The sequence below is a fragment of the Brienomyrus brachyistius genome, unplaced genomic scaffold, assembly GCF_023856365.1.
Source record: "Brienomyrus brachyistius isolate T26 unplaced genomic scaffold, BBRACH_0.4 scaffold717, whole genome shotgun sequence".
In the NCBI taxonomy this organism is placed as follows: Eukaryota; Metazoa; Chordata; class Actinopteri; order Osteoglossiformes; family Mormyridae; genus Brienomyrus; species Brienomyrus brachyistius.
The window spans coordinates 56,628-62,273 of NW_026042992.1; positions in this window are offsets into that span (position 1 = coordinate 56,628).

Sequence of the window (5,646 nt, forward strand, 5' to 3'; positions counted from 1 at the left end):
GTAGTACCTGCATAATTTAATTCAAGAGCCGAAGAGCTGTTTGCCCATTACTAGTTTGTCTATCTTTTAACATTAAAGAAAAAGTATACATAGTAAAAGGAATTACTTGGTTTCGTAGTTCCTCCTATTTATTTTCTTATGCACACAAAAGTAAGTTTTTCCGTTCAACCATAGCACTACAGCGAAAAGCAAAACGTCATGGCAAATACAATTATGCTTTATTCCAATACACATTGCTAATTTTTCATTATTATTACATTTATTCAGCATAATATCTTCAAAGGTTTCATGATTTAATTTGCAATCTTCTGGCCTGAAATCTTTTCCTGCTACACTGAAGACTCTCTCAGCGTGTGCAGAGAAAGCTGCAGCCAAAGGGTTGGCATCCTCTGATAAACATGGTTGGTTCAGGTATCGGTGACATTATGTGAACCTTTCATGGCAGGAATAGGGACTAGTTTGACTTTTGATGCAGGAAAAGTGTTTGGGACTGTTAGGTTGAAGAAACAGTTGTTAATCATTTCTGTATGATCAGCAATGAGTGTAAATATATATGTATACGTTATTTCTTATCTTCTAGCCACATACTCTTAGCTATTGTACTCTAAGTAGGTGGTTAACAGCTGCCTACTTAGATAAGAATCTCACTTCCCTCTCTTGCGCCCCCCATTGACTATAAATAAAGAAGACAAGGGGAACCACCCTTTGTAACACATTCTGCTGTAGTTTGCATTGCAGAGAGTGTGGGTACCCTTGCAAGTAAAACTGTAACCTGTGTGTGTCTCATAAATGTGGAGTTGGGGTGGAAACGCCGGGCGCTTTCCCCAACATAGAATTTGGTCCTTCGAGCCGGATCCGAGGAACCCCGAAGACGTCTCCAGTACGCCGAGAGAAGCGACACCGAAGTCTGTCGACAGCCACTCGAAGTCGGGTGCAAGAAAGACCTGTGATGTGAATTCGTCATCAGGCCGGTGGTTAGAACTGCGCTCGACGTCTGGTGATGTCTGAAGGACCTCGGTGACGGATCAGAGAGCACACTATACAGGTGAGAGATATGGCACCTAAGTGAGTAGGTGGCCAAGTGAGAGATACGGCACCTAAATAAGTAGGTGGCCAAGACATGCATGTGGTTGAGGTTAGCCGAAATTAACCGGGAGAGAAAGTAGGCGTTGTTGGAAATATATACAGTGTTGTATGTGGATGTGTTTTTATAGGTTTTAGATTAACCTACACGATCCACCCTAAAAGCAACAACATACTGGTGACTGAAGGATCAAGGACGGGTTTCATCCCTGAAAACTAACACCGCTGCTCTAATAGGGAGCAGTAGAAGGCCGTGTTAGTGTCCTCCTGAGGTCTCATGCCAGAGACTTGCTTTTAGGATTTTTTATTTTTTGTAGTGTATCCATTAAAAGGTAACAATGGGGAAGAATCAAAGTAAACAAATGGAACTAGAGGGAGATGAGAAGTTTATGGAAGGATATAAGCCAGGATCAGGACAAATAAGTAGTCAGAGATGGAGGAAAAAAACATGGGTTTGAAGGAAAACTCCACACTCCAGATATATTAAAATTACAGGGAAACTTAAAACTGGAGATGTTACAGACTACCAATAAGAAAGAAGGTAAAGACAGAAAAAAAGAATATGTTTTTTCTGATGCATGGTTAGAACAGAGTAAATTAAGAGATAATAAAAGACAGCAAAAAAAGGGAAATAAGGAGAAAAAATTACAGGCGACTTTAATTACACTAGATGAGGAGACGGCAACAAAATCTTCTGCCGCTCCAGTTCCCTTACTGCCCCCACAAATTCCAATGATTGCGCCTGCACCAGTTCCAGCTGTAAATAGACGACAAATAGGAGGAGGGGAATCATCTCGAATGATGACCCGAGGGTCTAACCCTTCTCTGTATCCGTTAAAGGATCTGGAGACAAGTAAAGTACGCTGGCATCCAAAAAATGACACAGAACAGGAAGACTGGGAGAATGATTTGGTGTGTCCACTCGTAGAAGTGGCAAATCCAAATCGAGGCCCAAATAATGCAGGACCCGAAACTATGTTAGTATATAGACCCTGGACCGCTGAGGATAGAACAGCGGCTTTAAAAGGAATACCCCCGGTTGAAGAAGGGGTACCCGAGTTTTGGACTGCCATCCTAGAATTACAAAGTAGTTTTCATTTGAACGGCAGGGAAATGTATAGATGTCTCAGACAGTTGTTTACCCATAAATGGGGACGTGTAGCGGGAGACTTCACAGGACATGGTAATAATGATGAAGTCTTAGCACATGACTCGCAGGAACTCATACAAGCATTACGAGACTTGCGAAACAGGGTAGAGACAGCCTTCGTAAGACGCGCAGACTATGGACGAATAGCGCAATGTAAACAAAAAGATGGAGAGGAACCTGAGGATTTTATGGATAGAATGAGAGTTGTATTTAGAGGAAACTCAGGGATCCCATTTGATGAAGAGGCAGTAGGAGTGTACCAACAACAGCTAAAACGAGCTTTTGTCGCAGGCCTAAAGCCCGAATTGCGAAAATATCTTGACAAACATTGGGTACATCAGAATACTGGTTCAGTCCAACAAGCACTATAATATGCTCAACACGCGCAGAAAGCGCAGAAACAGGAAAAGACAGACACAATATTCAGCGCCTCAGAAGTAGTAGCGCTAGTGCAAATGAATCCTCCGGGGAGGGGAGGATTCAGAGGAAGGTCAAGAGGCCGAGGAAGGGGGAGAGGTGTTTTCAGAAACAATTACAGGAATTCGTCTCAGCAAGATAACATTTGCTGGACATGCAGGAAACCTGGACACTTAGCTAGGAATTGTAGAGTAGGGAAACAACCATATAACCCAAACTCCATTGAAAACAATGATCAATGACCCCCCTCGGAGGCCCCTGTTACCGACACCATCCGAGGCAAAACAGAGGTGATTTTAAGAAAGGAAACGGAGGTCACTTTACAAGACCTTTTAGATAAGGAAATAGATTTACAAGCAGTGTGTCAGTTATTAGCAGAAAGGCAGTGGGAAACCTTGCCAAGTCGGAAGTTAGTCATAAACGGCAAAGTATATGAATGTCTGTGTGACACTGGAGCATGTAGGACTGTCCTAACCTCCAGTCCTCCCGGAGTCACATATTCTTCATCAGTCATAAATATAAAAACGGCAGGAGGTCAGACAGACAGACATCAGTTAACAAACCCAGTTGCAGTAAAAGATAAGGAAACTGGACTTGAATGTCAAGCACAGGTGTTAATAAGCCCTTCTTGTCCTGTTAACTTGTTAGGCCGAGACCTTATGGTACAAATGGGCATTAGCGTGGTTGCCACAGCCACTGGCATGAAAGCAATCGTAAATGAAGAAGCTTATGTTGTGCAAGGAACCACAACACCACAATATTACTGGTCTCTGGACCTAGGGGGAACTGCACAGACACGAGAATTATTGCGGAAAACTAGAGAAAAGCAGTCCCCTAGACAGGCCCAGTTCATGCCTGACGATGCCTTACACGTCACTATGTGGTACAAAGACACCCTTGGACCAGATTATGTCTATGACAAAACGTTTCATGCCCTCCAAGACACTTGTATTACCTTACAACATATGTATGTTAACCCCACCACTGGGTTTTCAGCAGCCTCAGTCATTTTATCTAACAAGCAACAGGCTGTATTTAGAGAGAGAACACCACACGTATCTCTTTCAAAACCACCCCAGATGCAGTGGAGAGATGTAGAGATGTTCTTACGAGATTCTATGCACAGTTACAATGACTACCAACCCGTATCTGGCTCCTGTTGGAGCTATGATGAGAAACACAATGTGTGGCGGTTTCCTTTGGGATGGAGAGTTCAAACCACTCCCACCACACACTTAAAGGACCCAACCTGACAAATTTTTTCAACCCTGGAGGAGGGATCATGTCCAGATCTAGATCGCCTCCCAGAAGGGTTGTGGTCGTCCTCCCCCACTGATGTAGGGCTGGTAAAGGGGTTTCCACCTTACAAAGTAATTGTGAAATCAGAACACCGTCCGGTAGTTAGGCAATACCCATTAAAACCTGAAGCAGAAAAAGGTATAGCCCCTGTAGTGCAAGACATGTTAGCATCAGGAATATTGCGAGAGGCTCCTGAAGCCACTTGCAACACTCCTATCTTTCCAGTCCAGAAGGGACATACAGGGAAATGGCGCATGGTGCAGGATTTAAGACCGGTTAATAACATAGTGCAACATGCAGCACCAGACGTGCCTAACCCACACTTATTGCTCAACTCATTGACTCCTGATAAAAGCTACTTCTCAGTAGTGGATCTTAGTAATGCATTTTTCTCAGTACCATTGCACCCTGATTCTCAACATTTATTTGGATTTACCTATAAAGGGAAAAAATATACATATACTAGACTCCCTCAGGGATTTTCTGAAAGTCCACATGTATATACCATGGCCCTTAGATACTCTATGAGTACCTGTGAAATACCATCACATAGTCAGGTATTACTATACGTGGATGATATCTTAATAGCAGCAGATTCAGAACAACATTGCAAAGAAACTACCCTAACTGTGCTTCAGCATTTATACAATACTGGACATAAAGCTTCTAAACAGAAGTTGCAGTATTGCAAAAAGACAGTTGTCTATTTAGGGCATAACCTTTCACAAAAAGGTCGCTCGCTGCTAGAGATAAGGAAACAAGCTATACAGGAAGCACCTAAACCACAGACTAAACAACAGATGATGTCCTTTTTAGGGCTCTGCAATTATTGTAGAGAATGGTTACCAGATTATGCTTTTCTAGTTCAACCTTTGCAAAATTTAATATACGGGAAGGAGATGACTCTAAAGGACAAAATACAATGGACTGAGGACGGAGAAAATGCTTTTACAAATTTAAAAAGAATGTTGCAAACCAATGTGACCCTTGCTCTACCAGATTATCAACAACCATTCACCCTATGTGTAGATGCTAATCAAGGTTATATGAAAGCAGTATTAACACAGCCATTCGGAGCAAAAGAGAGACCGTTAGCATTCTATTCAAAACGATTAGATGCAGTAGCAGCTGGCTTTCCACAGTGTTTACAGGCATGTGCAGCTGCTGCAGAAGCAGTAAAGGTATCAGCAGAATTGGTACTTTGTCACCCCCTCATACTTAAAGTTCCTCATTCTGTGTCTCTAATCTTGTTGCAGACACCGCTTCCATTCTTAACACATACAAGACATCTTACCTTAGTGTCACTTTTGCTCTCACAACCTAACATTGAACTTCAGCGGTGTGGCCTATTGAACCCTAGCACGCTCCTCCCCACCGCAGAGGATGGGGAGCCACATTCTTGCAAAGCAACAATAGAAGAACAAACAAAACCAAGAGCAGATATTCTGCAAACTTTTATACCAGGATCAGAAGTTGTTTATGTAGATGGCTCAGCATCAAAAAATGATATGGGAAAAAATAAAGTTGGGTATGCTGTAGTTACATCTACTGAAGTGTTAGAAGCCAATGCACTCCCTTCTACTTGTTCAGCACAAGCGGCTGAACTCTATGCTGTGATCAGGGCATGTGAACTGTTCAAGAACAAGTCACTTACTATCTACACTGATAGTCAATATGTGTTTGCAGCTGTCCATCAC